This window comes from Triturus cristatus, chromosome 1_2 (genome assembly GCF_964204655.1).
Source record: "Triturus cristatus chromosome 1_2, aTriCri1.1, whole genome shotgun sequence".
NCBI classification, from domain to species: domain Eukaryota; kingdom Metazoa; phylum Chordata; class Amphibia; order Caudata; family Salamandridae; genus Triturus; species Triturus cristatus.
In genome coordinates, this window is record NC_140580.1 from 1103232686 (window position 1) to 1103251229 (window position 18544).

Genomic DNA, 18544 nt, shown 5'->3' on the forward strand with positions numbered 1-18544 from the left:
CCTACCGGAGGTCGGTCCCGAGATGGTGTCGGTTGGAGTCAACTCCGACTATTATCCTAATAAGCCCCATTGTGGTCCTACGGCATGCTGGCAGCGTTAGGGAACTGTGCAGGTCTTTTTGTGGTATTTCATATGTTCATTTTCTATTTGTTATGGTTCTTGCACTGGGTTGTCCAATCTGAGATTCTGTTTACAGTTCATGGTCCTGAGCAGGCATGTTTGGTAAGAGACGTGGTTTGGAAGATCTGTTGAGATGGACTTTGTTACTAGCATCCCATATCTGAGTGCTGTAGTGAGATGTAAAGAAGCACTCGTAGAATGTAGCCTATTGGGAAAAGCAGTGGTGGACCAGAGTGCAGTCCTTTCATTGGCCAGCTTTATGTGTCAGATCGCTCCAGGCTTTCCATATCTGTTCAGCTGGTGATGACTAGTTTAGTGGTTGGTACACTACTGTTTGATAGAAAAGACCAATAGCGTATTGGTCTTGTGTAAGAGTAAGAGGATTAAGCACCAGTTGAGCTTTCTTAAATTGGAGTTACACCCAATGGTGCGATAATTTAATTCTCCAACAATATTTTTGATGAAGATATTTTGACATACAACCCGAGGACGCCCAACTATAAAGCTTAGCTCAGAGTGAGTTATGAGCTCAATTATTTAAGTGTGAAACCAATATACTTACCCTATGTGAAAAGTACAACATTTTATTTCTAAATGTATGTGTGATACAATTTATTAATTTATTTTATTTGTTGCTTTCATACAGAACCCTAGCTTTCAGGCTTTTGCTTCCGAGTGCTAATAAGAATATACCATGGCTACAGATCTCATGTACCCATCTATTAAGTAAATATTTTTGCATTTAGGCAAAATGTGGAGGAGAATCATTTTTAAGCAATTGAAAATAATGAATCCTATCGCTTTATGTATTTTCTTGCGTATTACAAATCTTAGCAGAAAGGAAAATGGATGAATAGTATAGATTACAGTATATATACAGCTTTTGGGATTGAATGGCTAACAATAGTTCGAGATCAAATTTTGTTTTTTCCAGATTTTTACGCTGGGTAGCACTTTAGGTAATCCTTTTGATATTATATAGCAGAAATAAATCAAATTGTCTCCCTCCTTTTTGCCCTGATGCACAGTTTTTAAAACTAATATGGACCAGAGCACTGCTTTGCACCATTTTAAATCGCACATGCAAAAACCGCATTTAAAAAAAATTATACTTGTGCAAAATTTACTTTTAGTGAACGCCTACAGAATGGCACTGTCCTAAAGAAAAGAGATTTTAAGACCAAGGGTCGGATCTGAAGCAACAACTTGTTTCACTTAGAACCATCAGTCTGGGTAAGCAGAGGGTCACCTAAATTAATTTTGAATTTAATAGAATTGAGAGAGAGGCCAGATGGAGGAAGTGGAAAGAGAACATTCAGCTTTTTTGCTGATCTAGGAAGCACTGCTACTTTTTTTGAAATTCCTGCCTTCCACGTGTAGGCACACAGCTTTTAAATAGTTGCATTGCTGTCAGTAGTGTGGTTGTGTACCTGGGGTGATAAGAAACTGGCCCAGAAGCCTGGCACACCCTTTGGATTAGGGTGACAGCTAGGCCTGGGTGGTAAATTCCGTTCTGCTCGCGGAATTTGGGTAATTTCGCGTTCCGCGGAGAACGCGTAATTGCCCAAAATTCTGCGCTCCGCGGCTTCGCGGAATTTTTTGCTTGTTCGCGTTCTCAAAATGCGTGTTCGTCAGATATTTCCCCCTGAGCACGCAAACAGCGTTCGCGAACAGGAAAAAAGCATCGCGAACAAGCAATTCCGGCTGCTTGCGGAGATTTTTTACCATTTCACACGGCTTTGCGTAGCGCGACTACGCAAATTCCGCCCACCCCTAGTGACAGCTTGCCCTTCTTACCAGTCTAGAATGCAGCCTTATTGAAGCTGCAACCCTGACCCTTTAAAAGCATTTATATTGGGAACAGTATGGAATGTGGCTGCAGAGGAGGACAGCCAGGCTTTTCAGTGATGGCTCACTATTACATTAAAATGCAGGATTGATGGAGAAAGCTTGATGTGTGGGAATGTGTCCTATTCTTGGCATGTTTTTGTACAGTGCTTTGATTTGTGAACCTCAGCTCCACCTTCATGCAGTGTGTGATCCATGACAATTAACATTTTGCTCCAATTTATGTCCCTTATTAGTAGATGGGTGTGCACCATCTACACCATCAATTGTTTCTTAACAGTATTCCTGCCTGGCACCACTTGGACGTCCAGGAATGCACTAACCAGCAGACCACTGTCACCTTTCCTCCAACCGTTAAGATGTGGGAAGGAGTCAACCACCTCAATGTTGGTCCAATATACATCATAGGCCCAACTTCACACGCTACCCTCCGAAGAGTCCCCTCCGAAGGCGCAATATCCCACAAAAGTTGGCCCATTATATTATCACATAACATAGGCCTACAATACTCTGCAGGTCCCCGTGCTGTCCACTGTGCACAGCTCCTGACCGGTTACATTTTTTCCTGGGGTTTTGTTGTGATCATCCAACGTGACCAGTTCATGTAATTGCAATCGACTGCATGAATACGACCATTTCATGATACAGAAAATGAGGATGAATCTTTTCAAATGAGGATGTAGTTTTTCAACTGAGTATCACTTGAAAACTGATACTGAAGATGGAGTCACCAGATTCAAAAACAGAAACTTGAAAACACTGTGATGTTTGTGCAAATTACTGACGTTGCTGCGAAGCAGCTGTGCCCCTCAACTCTTCCCATAGCTGTATGAACAGAAGGGAGGACTGTGAACCCTCGCATTACAAACACCACTGCCTCCATCCAACCATTTTAGGAACTCCTAAAGGTTTGTTTGAGAAACTGGAATTGCAATAATTATAGTTTCTCATTACCTTTCATCAGGGAAGAATTCTGAAGAAGCAAGTTCAAATATTATAAGTTTAATCTCCAAGTGTCCATTTGCATTATGCCATCTTTTTGCTGCCCTTCAAGGGCTCAACCTGATCTTTTCATAGTGTATGCCCTCTACGGAGATCACAGTAGTGGATCAAGATTAGACTGGGCTGAGTCGAACCAAGATTCCATAGTACTGGCACAAGACAGTATACCTGTGGTCGAGCACCACACAGTGCTGACCTAAAATCACAACAATGGCTCAAGATCACACATAACTGCCTTAAGGGCACACAGTATTGACTACAGATCTCACATTACTGAACAAAGAGCAACAAATGGCCATGTAGAGCGAACCAATATCGCAGTGCTGGGCCACATCAAAAATAAAAAATGAGCGTCAACTCATCACACAACGCTGGACCAAGATCAAACAGTTATTTGTGAATATGTTTTGAGCCATAAAATTTGCATTGAAGATCCTTAGAAATAATTGTCCACTTAGACAAGTATATTAAAATGCAATGAACTGTTCAAATATCGCAGAGTGGCTCAGTAGCAAACTGGCAATCAACTTGACGCTGGCCCAAGATCATACCTCCTTGGAATAATGTCTCACAGAATTTAGCCGAGCTCACCTAGTGGTGAAGGAAAATCTCAGAGACAGGCACAGATCATCCATCACTGAGTTATGGTAACACAGAACTGAGTCAAGATTATTCAGTGCTGGCCCAGTATTGCCTGGTGCTGACCCAGTATTACTGAGTACTGGCACAAGATCGCACTGCACTGGAACAAGATGAAACTATGCAAAAGCCAAAGATCAAACAGAGTTTGGCCAAAGTCAGTGCAGGGCCAATATCATACTGTGCTGCCCACTATCTAGAGTTTAAAACCTGACAATCATGTAAAGAGAATCAGGCTGAATAGAAACGACTGCCAATCTTAACATGCCCTTGTAATGCAATGATGTGCATACATCTTTCAGAGTCCTAGTAGCTGGTTATTTACTAACCACAAATGTTCTATGCCACGTGGACAGGGAATCTGCATGTGTGAAATTTGAGCTAGTAGCAAGGGCTTGCAAGAGGCAACATGAATACTCAAACTATGCATGACTCTCCGATCTCCTAGGCGATTAGAGCCTTCAAGGTATCCTTATGTTCTCTCCAGCGCCTAGACAGCAGAGCATCCGCTCTCATAGCGCCTCTTCAGCAATGTGACATTCTTCGCTAATTCAGCCACAGTCAGCCAGTGCTGCCATCTATAGTGCCTATACCCGGTGTGAGGTGAGTTTAGAATTGTGAACACACTTCATATTATTAAGGCACTATGTTTCTAGCCCAGATTTTAACAGTTATGGAGTGGTTCAAAGAAGAGAACCCTGACTGAGACTGGAGAGAGAGGCATAGTTTGAAGGAGAAATGCAGCATTTGTGTAAAGCTTAAACAAATGTGCGAGGAGACTGGAAAGCGAGGATTCCTCGCACATTTGTTTGAGCTTTACAAACGCAGTGATTCTCCTTCAAACTATGCCTCACTCTCCCGTCTCCTCACAGAGTAGACCTGAGAGTGAGGTATAGTTGGAAGGAGAAACACAGGGTTTGTGCAAAGCTTAAACAAACGTACAAGAAGAGGGACCGGAGACTGAGGAGCTTTAAGGAACGGAGAGACTGACTGATAGAACAAGGTGCACCACCTTAGACAAAGTTAAATAAAGTGCAAATAAACATACGCACTGAAAGAAGAAGTAAGAAAGGAACTGAATTTACCAGACGAGAAGATGTTTGCTGGGGGTAATGGAGGAGCCCATGGCTGACTGCAGGGGCGGCTCCTCCACTAGGGCGGAGGAGCGTCACCCCACTGCTTTCTCGCAGTGCGAGAAGCAAAAACATAAAATGGTATTTTGAATACCATTTAATGTTTCTGCTTCTCGAGCTGCGAGAAAGCAGAACGGTATGTCTGGTTGGGGGCGGGCGGGTCAGGGAGGAGTGGCTTGCCCAATGCTGTGGGCCCTGACTGTGTGGTCGGCCCTCTAAGGCCGACCAAACCAGTCATGCGCACTCTGCATTTTCTCTATGTAGGCTGTATGCAGACTACATAGAGATAATGGCCTCCTCAAAGGCACCCGGCTGGGCGCTGTCCCCACCAATCACAATGCTGCCATTGCAGTGTTGGGATTGGCTATGGGGAGGGGAGGGAGGCTGCCTGCTTCCTGTTCCTGCCGGAAATTATCAAAAATAAAAAATGAGCGTCAACTCATCACACAACGCTGGACCAAGATCAAACAGTTATTTGTGAATATGTTTTGAGCCATAAAATTTGCATTGAAGATCCTTAGAAATAATTGTCCACTTAGACAAGTATATTAAAATGCAATGAACTGTTCAAATATCGCAGAGTGGCTCAGTAGCAAACTGGCAATCAACTTGACGCTGGCCCAAGATCATACCTCCTTGGATTAATGTCTCACAGAATTTAGCCGAGCTCACCTAGTGGTGAAGGAAAATCTCAGAGACAGGCACAGATCATCCATCACTGAGTTATGGTAACACAGAACTGAGTCAAGATTATTCAGTGCTGGCCCAGTATTGCCTGGTGCTGACCCAGTATTACTGAGTACTGGCACAAGATCGCACTGCACTGGAACAAGATGAAACTATGCAAAAGCCAAAGATCAAACAGAGTTTGGCCAAAGTCAGTGCAGGGCCAATATCATACTGTGCTGCCCACTATCTAGAGTTTAAAACCTGACAATCATGTAAAGAGAATCAGGCTGAATAGAAACGACTGCCAATCTTAACATGCCCTTGTAATGCAATGATGTGCATACATCTTTCAGAGTCCTAGTAGCTGGTTATTTACTAACCACAAATGTTCTATGCCACGTGGACAGGGAATCTGCATGTGTGAAATTTGAGCTAGTAGCAAGGGCTTGCAAGAGGCAACATGAATACTCAAACTATGCATGACTCTCCGATCTCCTAGGCGATTAGAGCCTTCAAGGTATCCTTATGTTCTCTCCAGCGCCTAGACAGCAGAGCATCCGCTCTCATAGCACCTCTTCAGCAATGTGACATTCTTCGCTAATTCAGCCACAGTCAGCCAGTGCTGCCATCTATAGTGCCTATACCCGGTGTGAGGTGAGTTTAGAATTGTGAACACACTTCATATTATTAAGGCACTATGTTTCTAGCCCAGATTTTAACAGTTATGGAGTGGTTCAAAGAAGAGAACCCTGACTGAGACTGGAGAGAGAGGCATAGTTTGAAGGAGAAATGCAGCATTTGTGTAAAGCTTAAACAAATGTGCGAGGAGACTGGAAAGCGAGGATTCCTCGCACATTTGTTTGAGCTTTACAAACGCAGTGATTCTCCTTCAAACTATGCCTCACTCTCCCGTCTCCTCACAGAGTAGACCTGAGAGTGAGGTATAGTTGGAAGGAGAAACACAGGGTTTGTGCAAAGCTTAAACAAACGTACAAGAAGAGGGACCGGAGACTGAGGAGCTTTAAGGAACGGAGAGACTGACTGATAGAACAAGGTGCACCACCTTAGACAAAGTTAAATAAAGTGCAAATAAACATACGCACTGAAAGAAGAAGTAAGAAAGGAACTGAATTTACCAGACGAGAAGATGTTTGCTGGGGGTAATGGAGGAGCCCATGGCTGACTGCAGGGGCGGCTCCTCCACTAGGGCGGAGGAGCGTCACCCCACTGCTTTCTCGCAGTGCGAGAAGCAAAAACATAAAATGGTATTTTGAATACCATTTAATGTTTCTGCTTCTCGAGCTGCGAGAAAGCAGAACGGTATGTCTGGTTGGGGGCGGGCGGGTCAGGGAGGAGTGGCTTGCCCAATGCTGTGGGCCCTGACTGTGTGGTCGGCCCTCTAAGGCCGACCAAACCAGTCATGCGCACTCTGCATTTTCTCTATGTAGGCTGTATGCAGACTACATAGAGATAATGGCCTCCTCAAAGGCACCCGGCTGGGCGCTGTCCCCACCAATCACAATGCTGCCATTGCAGTGTTGGGATTGGCTATGGGGAGGGGAGGGAGGCTGCCTGCTTCCTGTTCCTGCCGGAGGCAGGAGAGCAGGAAAGCAGCAGGAAAACACTGGACCGGGCCAGGAGCGGAGGCTGCGCGGGACCCTTTAAGGTAACTTTTATTTGTATTTTTAAATCCCACCCCCACCATGAGACACGCGACTGCTGACCGTGGTCCGGGTCTTCTTCTGGCTGGCACACGAGTTGACGACTAGGCTTACACATGAGTGAACGAGGACGTCGCTCTTCCAAAAATGATTACAGGGTTGTGAAAAAGCTGAGAGCAAAAGGGCCAAAAACTTGCTCTGCACGTCCTGAAGTATCCTATGACTGGGTACCCTAAAGCTGTTCTTATTGGCTCTAAAGCATCAGGGCCAAAGAGTACCATCCTGGAGTGCAGCAGCAAGCCCTGGGATTGGCTGATAGCTTTGAAGCCAATCATAGATAGCTTTGTTGCTTCTGCATGGCAATGATTGGACAGTGAAAGGCCCAATATCATAGGGTGTCACTCAACATCATTAAAATTGAAGACAAATGGTGTCCGTTAAAGATAGCTTCACGGATAACTGACAGAAGGCAAAAATTACAGACTGTCCGTAAAATTTACGGATGCTTGGTCACCCTAACAGTGCTTTTGTTGTGCTTGTGAAATCTATTGCATTTAAATAAAATCTTAAAAGGGGCTGACATCCCGCCCTTTTCATTGGTTCGTGTGCTTGCCACTTACTTGTCCTCTGTTTCGATTGGCTTTAGCATACTATTTCCTGTTCTTCCTCGTGTTTCTCTTATCATTGCCCAATGGTGCAAGTACTGTTTTCATTTCCTTTTGTGGAACTCTTTTTTTTTTCATTTTGTTTTTTTAGGTTTTGCCTGCACAGCCATAATCTCACCTGGCTGCACACATTTCAAGCGTGCTTGTTCTGTTTGTGCTCCCTGTCACCTCCCCCCACCTTCTGTTGTTTCACACAATCCCTTGTATTTGTATATTCTCTTGTATATCCCATTGCTCGTTTTTATTTTAATTTGTTAATCATAGCAATTTAAGATAGCGCAAACTCTCGGGCGCTTTATATGTGCACCAGATGCATTACAATAGGATGCATTCCCAGGCACAGAGATTAATTTACCAAAATTTACAGGATTTTGAGCCTCCAGCCGAGATTTGAACCTGGTTCCCCAGCTCCAAAATCAACTTCTCTAGTCCTTACACCACATTGTCCCTCCTCTCCATGAACATTGAGCTCATCATTTAAAATGGCTGACATTCCTTTGGCATGCACAATTAAAAAGCATTTTAATTACGAGTTTCAAAGTAGCGCCAGCCAGCTTGTTCGTTGCTCTGTGACCATGTGTCTATACAAGCGCTTTTTCCACTACCACAGCCCCCCGCCCTCCTGTCTCAACTTATTTATTACTTTAAGCCATACTCGCGCTGACAACCAGTCAGCAACCTATCCCTGATAAAAAAATAAAAAATAAAAAATATGCCCTCATTGAGGCACCAGCGCAGATCTCAGCTGCTGCCTTTTACCCAATATTTCATCAACATCACCGCGGCACCAGCTGAGGTGAGCACAGTGGAGAGTTATATAATCAGGCTGACTACAAAGGGAAACATTCCCAACAAAATACTATGAATTCACACACTCCTGTCAGCGCGGCCGCAACGGGTTTTGCAGCACGCACCAGAGGCAGTCAGATCCCATTCTAATGATCACCTGATGCTGCCTCTGCCATGACTGTGCGACCCACTCACCATCCGTAAACGCCGGTGCCCATGATGGATACAAATAAAATGATTGCCGTGACGCATGGCGGGCAACGGCCGCAAACTAAAGCGCCATAACTGTTGCTCGCCCTGCCGCACACTCAGAGAGAGAAATGGATGCACTGTTAGTTGCATTCACATGACCTCACCACATTACGTGAATGCCGTGCCGGATGGCCCGCAGCCGCTGAGCTAATAATGAATGCTCATTGGTGCAGCAATGAACCACCAGATCAGCATGATGATACTCCTGACCTGCCATTCAAGAACAAACTTTGCACACAGTTGACACCAATCACACACTCTGCCAGAGCAGCACGCGTTCCCCATTTGTGCTGCTTGCTCATCTGGAGTCAGAAGTGTTTGGCCTAAAACGGCGATTTCAGTCCCGTTTGTCTCTTCCTCTGCACCGACAGTGGTGTCAAGGAGGCGCTACAAATGCGTGACGTTGCATTTTAGTGCGGCGATGCGGACCAACGCATTAAAATGCTTTAGTATCACACCTGATGTGTGATACTTGGCAGGTCTGGCATTCGTAGCAACAGCCGCCTGGTGCAGTTGTGTAATCTGTGTCGCCGAGACACAGATGTTTACAGCACCAAAAATACACTTTCCACATAAAGCAAAAGTGAGATTAAGTTGTGATGTGATCCTGTAAATATCTTCAAGGGAAGGTTCCACCCCATGGTGCCTGGCCTTAATTGGCTTTGTTTCATCAGACACGGTCCTGCTGCAAAGACCTTTTAAGATGTGACCCAAATGAGAAGAGCCTGCGGTGACTTATTATGTTGTCGTCAAAGAGAATGCAAATCATGTTGCTCATAAATGCAATATAGAGTACTGTATTTTAATCTTATTCCATGTTCGGAATACCAAAAGCATTAAAGAGGCACGTCACCTTCAGACACACTTTATCTTTTCATGGGGTTTTATCTATAATGAAGTGGAAACATTTCCTTTGCCTGGTAAAAATTCACTTTTTTTTTTTTTACACCTCTGATTTTTTTTAAACTTGTTTAATCTCCCTTAATGTTTAGTAAACAGTGCCGAAACACTGCATTTCTCCTGAAGGCAGCAGTGCACTGCTAGACCAGGCAGCATTTTAACTAGGCCTGGGCAAAAATTTTGTTCCGTTCGCGGAAATTGCGATAATTTGAAATTTTTTGCGTTCCGCGGAGAGCGCTAAAATGTCAAAATTTCCGCTTTCCGCAGCTTGGCGATAATTTGTTTCTTGCTCGCGCTGTAAAATAATACATTCTCGCGCGATCGCCTTACCTGAATCCCTGCGTTCGCCGACAAGTTTTCTTGATCCGGTCGCGTTCTCCATGAGATGTTGGATTGTTTTTAGCCATTTGCGCTGTCTCGCGACAGTTCACCCCCCTTTTTAATATCTTCTCTCATTGCTAATAGGTTTAGATATGGAGAGGGAAAAGTAATATGGCAGACCAAGGATCATTTAAACATGGACGAGGGAAACACTGTACAAAGTTAACTGGGCGTGGTTTATTCTGTGGACATTACAAAGTGTGTTGTCACACTATAATGTGTATCTAGAGCAATTGAACGTTTGTGATTTTGGTCTGCAGAGTTGTCTGCCTGCCCACTTATGAATAAACTGACTCGGGGTTCCTGTTCCTTAAAAAAAAGCACTATGACATGTCAAATGCTGGCAGCGTCATAACATTTTTTGTGTGTGTACTTTAAGCCATGTTACACAGCAACTCAACTGCTGTGCATCATGTAAAAAACATTAACAAAGCCAAAAGGTTTTGTGTAGGCGAAACCTATTGGCTTTGCCATTGCTTGTTTTATTTGTGTCTTCACTTGTCACATGCTGCTTCAGTTTTAGGAACATACCACCTGTTGTGTATATAAGTTAGTGTATTGACAGATGTGTTTTACCTTATTCTTTTAACACCAGTGCCCTCATTCTAATTGAGTTTCCTGGACCAGTTACAATCTTCTATCAGAGTTAATTACATATAGATAGTAGTTGGTTGAACAAGTAGTCTCCCCTTTGTGTTTAATTTCCATAAGAGTTGGTATTTACTTTGTTGGAGTTCTTTCTGAAGGAAACCTTTGCCCTGGTTTATTGTGCTCTGAGCTTGACAGCCAGACAGGCAGGGGGGCTGAGTGTGATGGTTTTGTAGTTGATGCAGCTGGTTCTGAAGATATGTAGGCAGGCAGGGGGATCAAGTGAAGTTCTATCGGAAGGGAATGTGTAATCATACTTTGTAGTTACTTGATCAGGGTGTAGAGTGTAAGATGTCCTGAAAACAGTCCAACATACAGACCAGGAGGAATTGGAGCAGACAAGCCACTCACAATACAGATGTCAGAGTACAAGCAGTTCAGAAATCTCTGGTTGAGGTGGGATTGGTTTTACTTTCTTCAGTGAAAAAAAGACTAAAGAAAGTACTGGGTGTTTTTTTTTCCTTCTATAATGTGTTCCTTGTGGGTGCAAGCCCTGATCAAGGTGTATCTGAGTGACTGCACTGGGTGAGAGTTGGGGTTCGAATCCATCCAGGTTCATGTCTAAACTCGTATGCCAGGTTTACACTAGTAGTTGTCATGGTGGTGAACACTTTTTTGTTGAGTGACAAGTGTTCCCCATTTAAGACTATAGGAACTATTTGGTTTAGGACGATAAATATAATTCAAAGGAAGTTACCACCTCTAAATTAAGTTAAATTAGTCAGTATGGTGAAACATTCTTGGTGTATTTGGGAATTGTTGATTGGAAGTTGTGTCTATTGGTTGCTGTTGTTAAAGTCTTTTTGGTCTTGCCTAAAATAACACATGCACTGTTGCATGCAAGACATATTGTTAGCTTACAGTGGGCCACCATTGTTTACCATTGGTTGGTTTCATTCTCACTGGCATTAGCTTGTGTCTTATTTGTTAGCCGTGTGGGCTTTCCTTCCTCCTGTGTTTGTCCTACTCCTGGAAGACGGTCACATTACTAAGTCCTTTTACTGCTTGCTTTTTCAGTCACTCCTTTTCTTCTTTTTGTTTGAGTATATATGGGTGAGGAACAACTAAATTCTTACACCTCAAATGCCACCTCAATAACACACACAGGGGTGGATGAATCGAGTTTGGTGTTAAACCTCAATTTTATGCGGCAAAGTGTCCTCCCAAGGTAAGGCACCATTCATCAGGGCAAACAATTGATAAAATTAAGGGAAGACACACTCAAGTGAGTTCTATGGCAAAGTGACAATTTGTTTTAAAAAAGAAATCTTTTTATTAAGTAGGTAACCAAAAACCTGACAGTGCGTCAGTCAACAAATACGTTCCATACACTTGCATTGTTTTTCATCTTGACATCTATGTATCTTGTTGTATACAGTGCAAAATCATAATGGTAAAATCAATCGTGAGTACATTACAATGTGGTAAAGTATGTATTGTTCCCCCTTCATTACTTTACCCAGTTCTCCAGCAAATATCTCAGTTTCCTCTGTATTGTGTCCATTTCCTCCACATTTTGTCCCATTTCTTTGGGCATCCCCTGACCTGGAATACCACTTTTGCAGCATTGCAACACCAGTATAACGTTCTAAAAGTTGTGCTTATGGATTAGTAGTTTTTCGTTACCCCAGACCTGAGCTTATTTAAAAAATATCTCTCCTGACGTTTGCCAACTTCTGGAGCAATTTGTTTTATGGCTCTGGGGTTTTACATCGATCCCCCTTTCTCATATCTGGAGAAGGGCTTTACAGAACCATACCCCCTGTCTTGTCAAAGAACAGTGGGAATGTGTACTAAGTCCACCAATACCATCCCCAAGGGTGGGGGTGGGGTATCTTTTCTCCCAGTCTTTGAGTGATTTCTGGGGGATTTAATAGCAACCCCTATCACCTTGCTCAGGAGTAAGGGAAATGCCCTCCCTCCCAGAGAGTGAGGAGAAACAAATGACTAGGTGCCCATTCACCATGGACCAGGACTGTGATATGATCTTGAACTGGAGATGAGTACCGTCTCCCTCGCCTGCCCCTATGGAAGATGGGAGAGGAAATACATTACTCCTCTGCACTTTTACAAGGTCGAGTGTCTTGGCCAGGGCAGAGGGTTTATGGGAGAAGGCCTTATTCATGTTTTCCTCTCCACCACCTTTTTAACCTGCCCACTTATGAATCGTGAAGCATCTGCTCTCCCGCTGAGCCGCTTTTTTTGGTTTCTCTTTCTTTTCCTTTTTTTTTGTTTTCGTCTGTCTTCCTCCAAATGTTTGAGAATATTGGGAGGAAACTCCCCAAGCCAAAAAAAAATCCTTGTTGTCTTAAAAAAAACACAAATGGTCACCATCATTCTGTGGTTTCAGAGTTCTATGTGCACAACAAAATTCTGTGATAAAATGAGTACAGATTGGTAAATGGGAGAGCACAGCTATTAAGGACAGAATGTGTTGTAAGTAGTTGAGAGAAGTACACATATACAACAGAATGCTTGGGTTTACTATGGCAAATTCATTGAGCATGAATATTTCGTAAACATATCAATGGGCCATGGCAGAATGTGGACACGACTTAGAGCTTAGTGGATGGGCCACTTCATCACAGTCAGAAAGGCAGTCCTGTCCTCCTCTCTACAAGTGCCATAGGACTAAATGCAGCTGTATCAAGGCGGACATAATCTCCGCCATGCTTGTGACTTAATAGCAAGTCCACCAAACTCCAAATCTGACACAAATTCCATTAGTCAGAACTTCATCTGTTGGGAAAAAGTCCAGATGGGGTCTGTTTACCACCTAAGAAAACACGAACATCACTGACTGTATCTTTGATTTACGGTCCCAGACACAAGGACAAGTGCTCTTTTGATTAGTTGCTTTAGTGCACAGCTTAAAACTTAAAATTTTTCCTCTGATACCAATGGTATGAGCAGTGCTCACAAAGTTCAGTCAACAAAGTAAAGAATGAACCTAATATCCCTTGATCAGCCATGAAAGAGGTGGATTGGAGGTCTGCTTCACTGAAGAGGGCTTTGTGCAGAACAGATCTTCTAACCTGGACTGATGGAATTTTAAACCATCATAACTTACTGTTGTTAAATGTAACAGTCTGGCACCTAAATTTTTCCAATATATGCATTTGAAACTTCCACAAACTGCATGAACATACTGAAGGAACTCAAGACTATTTCCACCAGTTCTCCATTTATGTTTGAACGTAAGTGTTATTCTTGATATGGGGTATCAAGAAGAGTACTGATTTGATGACCCGTCACAAAGAGATGGCTTAACCATATGTTTTACATTTAGCTGCAAATTGATGCAAAAAGCCTTTAATTCAGAACAATTACAAAATAAAGGAAAACACTAAGTCCTAAATGTATATCCAAATCATTAAACAAATAGAGAGCATCCCTAGCAGCTTAGGAAAGTCATGCAGCTCAACCACAAATTTAAGGGTTTATATAGGAAATCTTCTCATAAGACAGAATGAAAATTGCAGATTTGTCATAGTGTGAGCTACAGAATACAAGTATTAGCAAATCAGAGCACAGAGTTGTTTAATGTCGTCTTGCTCTACCTTTTATGTACTATTCCACAACATGAATATTGATTCAGTCGCTTAATGCATATGCCATCAGGAGATGGCGTACCAAACAAACTAATTACAAACCGCAGTGAACTATTGTGAAAGAATGCTATATAGTGAGCTAGCGGAACAGACCGTGAGTAGTTGAAACATTATTGAACCCATGTTAGAAAGGTTTTCTTCAAGGACAGCAAAAACAACATCATTCAGAAATTAACCCCTTCGGTGCTCATGACGGAATGGTTCCGTCATGACCCACGGTTGAGCTGTGCTCATGACGGAACCATTCCGTCATGACCCCGCCCGCGCAAGATTCCGCCAGCACAGCGGCGGAATCTGCGCAGCATCGAAGGGGTTAATAAACACGAGTTTGCTTGACTGCGTGCAGCAGAAATGATAAACTGAATATGCAGGGCGTGACATCCATTTTTAACAAGATGACATTGAGGCCAAATGGAGGCTTAGTTAGCACATGCGAAGAAAAGGCACTGATAGGTCACAGAAATATTATTTCAAAGGCAATAGCACCATATGAATGTATACATGTGAATTCAAGTATTGATCCATGTTTAACACTATGTTAATGATGCATCATGTAAAAATACAAAAAAACTCCTAAAATCCCACCCTCTGATTATTCTATAGTCACTAAAAACTCACAATACACTCTAATACAGTCTGCATCACTTTCTGCTTCTTGTGATTTGTTTCTTCCAATAGCTTCAGTTGATTATACACCTGATCTTTATAATCTTCTATTTGAGTTTCACCCCTCATAGATGGTCTCCTTTTCTCTTTACACCCACAATTTAGAAACACCAAAGTGATGAAAGAACAAAATTCTGTTTCCATTGTAGTATGGATGCCCTGCTTAGCTCTCTCAGTTTTAAGTAAAACTATCATTGTAGTGATTTAGTGGATAATAATCCTCCTGGGTACTGCACAAATACGTTTCCTTTCAGTGGACACCCTTCCATGATGGGCATCAGGGATATTACCTTCCCCAACAAACAGCACACGGTCTGTCACAGACACAAAACATGTACTGCTTTGACAGTAGCAGAACTCTGGCACAGGAGTGCCAGCTTCTCTCATTCTCATAACTGGTATGCCATGACAGCAGAAGCTGTCCTTCTCTCACAGAATTAAAAAAACATACAAGCTTCATTTCCCTGCAGAACAGATTCAGCATGGAAGCAACAGTGCAAGTTTCTTGTACAGATAACAAAAAACAAGAACCAAAGTCCCCACTTCTACAACCTGCAACCACTACTGAGTCACAAGGGTTGAGGGAGAGACCAAAGTACCAGCAGCATAGATGTCCTGCAAGATGGCCCTTACACCCCTCTGTCCAGTATGCAGCTACGCCTTTAGTGGAACATCCTAGGACACCTTCAGAAGAAACAGCTGAGAGAAATCACAGGCTACTGAGATGACAGACTGCAGCCACTGTCTAAGCATGGAACCTAAATGCTTGAGACCTTGCTGAGCATATCCAAAATTAACAGATGTTCACATTATGTATAATGTTAGCCTTCGGTCTTGTAATAAAAACTGTAGTATGTGATGCATAATTGTGAACATCCCAGTGAACATCCAGAGTATGTAGATGGGCTTTCTCCACAGAAGAAGGGTCAGGAAAAAACAATCTTCGCCTTTAAGCAGTTGGAGTGACCTTCAACTCACCATGCGATCATTGCTGAAGGATGTGACAAATGCAAAATTAACAATTGATGGACAGAATGCAGAACAATGTCGTACATTCACCCAAGTACAGAGATCTCGGCCTAAATCCATCAGTTTTTTGTTCACCATGTCATTCCAGTTTGGACCCAGCCATATGCAAATCAGTCTTGACCCTGCGATCAATGGGAACAGTCCAGATCCTCCCTGGACTGGAAACAAGCATCATAGGACCGGCTTTGGGTTTTCAGCCATCATCAGCCAAGATAGCTTGTATCCAGTGGCAGAGTGAGCCCGGAGGGAGGGAGGGAACCTGGGAGCCCATTAGATACCAACTGCATCTTGTGCTGAAGGCTATTTCTGAGCATAAAGAGGGCACCTCTGGCATTCAGTTGTCGACCAAATTGGAAGTATGACTGAAGAAGGACTGCCCTGCTGCACCAAGGAACCAGAAAAGAGAGGCTGCACTGTTGAAGACTGCACATTCTAGAACTGGTGGCTAGCGAAGAGAGGGACTGTGTCTGTCTTGTCCTGCTCAAGCCGTATCCAGAGCCCAGTCAAGCCAAGAGAACTCCAAGGCCAGCTGACTGGCACAGGGAAACAACAACTGAAGAAGCCTGCTGAGGCAAGTTGGCATTCCAAAGTCTTCAAGCCACTACCACCATAGCTGTGCATCATCGAGGACCAAGACCCAACCCTCAGAGTTGCACCCAAGTTTGCTGAGCCCGAGAGTGCTGTCGGAGAGCCCTCGGAAGGCGGGTTATCAACCCAGGAAAGATTGGCCTGTGACAAAGGGCGACTGGCAGTCCAGTGGCCACTGGACTTCGACCAGACCAGGAAGGACTTTGTGAGATGTCGACCCCACAACCAGGAACTCCTCGCCATTTTTGTGGGCAGAGGAACCGTGAGTAAGGCCCCAGTCGACCACATCGCATTGTCATGATAGACGGAATGCAGAACAAATCAAAATATTCACCCCCAGTCAAGAGATCTGGGTTAAATCCATCATTCTTTTGCTCGCCATGCCACCCCAGTTCAGACCTGGCCATATGCAAATCAGTCTTGACCCTGTGCCTCATGGGAACAGTCCAGTCCGAAATACCAAGACAGGTCCTCCATTGGCAGGAAACAAGCATCCTAGGACTGGTTCCTCAGCCAGGATAGCTTGACTCCAGTGCCGAAGTGAGCCCAGGACCCATGTCTGGGCATACCTGGCGCACTTAGGGCAAGGCAGAAAAAGTCACACAATTGATGGATGGAATACTGAACAACTCAAAACATTCACCCCCAGTCAAAAGATCTGGGTTAAATCCATCATTCTTTTGCTCACCATGCGACTCCAACTTAGACCTGGCCATATGCAAATCTGTCATGACCCTGTGCCTCATGGAAACAGTCCAGCCCGAACTGCCAAGCCAGGTCCTCCCTGGACTAGAAACAAGCATCCTAGAACCGGTTACGGGGTTTCACCCCTCCTCAGCCAGGATAGTTTGAATCCAGTGTCACAGTGAGCCCGGGACCCACGTCTGGGGATTCCCGGTGCACTTAGGGCGAGGAAGCAAAAGACGCACAATTGATGGATGGAATGCTGAACAAATCAAAACATTCAACCCCATTCAAAAGACCTGGGTTAAATCCATCATACGTTTGCTCATCATGCTGCCCAGTTTAGACCTGGCCATATGCAGATCAGTCTTGACCCTGTGCCACATGGGAACAGTCCAGCCCAAACTGCCAAGCCAGGTCCTCCCTGGACCAGCAACAAGCATCATAGGACTGGTTTTGGGGTTTCACCCCTCATCAGCCAGGATAGCTTGAATCCAGTGGCACAGTGAGCCCGGGACCCACGTCTGGGGATTCCCGGCACACTTAGGGCGAGGAAGCAAAAGACACACAATTGATGGGAGGAATGCAGAACAAATCAAAACATTCACCCCCAGTCAAGAGATCTGAGTTAAATCCATTATTCTTTTGCTCACCATGCCACCCCAGTTTAGACCTGGTCATATGCAAATCAGTCTTGACCCTGTGCCTCATGGGACCAGTCCAGTCCAAACGGCAAAGCCAGGTCCTCTCCGGCCCGGAAACAAGCATCCTAGGTCCGGTTTCAGAATTTCATCCCTAATCAGCCAGGATAGCTTGAATCCAGTGGAACAGTGAGCCCGGGACACACGTCTGGGCATAACAGGCTCACTTAGGGTGAGGAAGCAAAAGACACACAATTGATGGGAGGAATGCAGACCAAATCAAAACATTCACCCCAGTCAAGAGATCTGGGTTAAATCCATCATTCTTTTGCTCACCATGCCACTCCAGCTTAGACCTGGCCATATGCAAATCAGTCTTGACCTTGTGCCTCATGGGAACAGTCCAGCCCGAACTGCCAAGCCAAGCTTTTGCAAAATCCCTGCAACAGCTCCCACGGCATCCTTGGAGCAACTTCAGCATCCTTCATCAGGATCACTCCATAGGAATCCATTACAATGTGGATAAAGTGACTGGAGCTGCTGGAGGATTGCTTCTTCTGCATAGGTAACTGTTCTTGAGGACCTTGCTGGTCCCCCTGACTAGCTCTCTGCTGGAGT